The sequence below is a fragment of the Etheostoma spectabile genome, chromosome 3 (genome assembly GCF_008692095.1).
Source record: "Etheostoma spectabile isolate EspeVRDwgs_2016 chromosome 3, UIUC_Espe_1.0, whole genome shotgun sequence".
NCBI lineage: Eukaryota > Metazoa > Chordata > Actinopteri > Perciformes > Percidae > Etheostoma > Etheostoma spectabile.
In genome coordinates, this window is record NC_045735.1 from 34,000,978 (window position 1) to 34,001,857 (window position 880).

The 880-nt window shown below is 42.7% G+C and overlaps 1 protein-coding gene across 5 annotated transcripts in view; it reads left to right on the forward strand.

Moving 5' to 3' along the window:
* LOC116685754 (transcription factor 7-like 1-A) overlaps positions 1 to 880 on the forward strand; it is a 25,528-nt gene that overhangs the window by 19,095 nt on the left and 5,553 nt on the right. The window lies entirely within an intron of this gene.

The window sequence follows — 880 nt, forward strand, 5'->3', positions numbered from 1 at the left end:
TAAAATATAACAGTATAAAATATCAAAAATATAAAGTCAAAGATATAAAGTGTAGTGAGAAGTTACGAGAACACACTTCATTGTTGGAGTCTGCAGCTTCTTCTGTCTTCTCCGATGTGCTAATAATAGTTTGGCTTATCACTTCAGCTGTTGCATACATGTGTGCGTGCGTGTGTTCGCGTGTGTGTGTGTGTGTGTGTGTGTGTGTGTGTATATGTGTGTGTGTATGTGTGTCCTCAGCGCACACACACAGAGCATGATCCGACCTGCCATAACACGGGGATGTGTCACACTTGACCTCAGACGGGGCAGATTCGAGGGCTGTAGGTCCCAACGCTCCGAGTGTAGCCTGCTTATCTGGGTGCACACGTCTCTCGGACCCTCGGCCGTATTTCGGGAGCGTTTCTTGCTTCTTTCTAATTGCCGAAAGCTTGAGCCCTCCAGACGAGACTCGAGACTGATCTGGGAGATAAAACGTCTCGTGACTCCTGTAAAAGAAACGAACCAATGTTATCAGCTGCTGTTGAGATTTCCCGTCAAACAGAAACTTCGCTTCCTCTTCAAAGTTAATCTACAACTGTGACTTGACAGTGTTGCAAAAGTTAAAAAGAAACTTCAAAAACAACAACCATACCTTTGAGTATCTCTGAGCCATTCTTTAAATGACCCCTGCCTTTGTTTCCTGAACGAGTCATGTAAGAATGATCCCACGCTGTGATTTCCTGCTGCAGCAGCGGAAAAAAGAAGAAAAGGACGTAAAGACAGTACGTCACAGGCCTTTCACTCAAATACTTATACTACTACTACTATTTATTTACCTTAAAGCTCTTCAAATATGCAACATAACATATCTATTTTATGTTAATTTCCCGACCAAAAT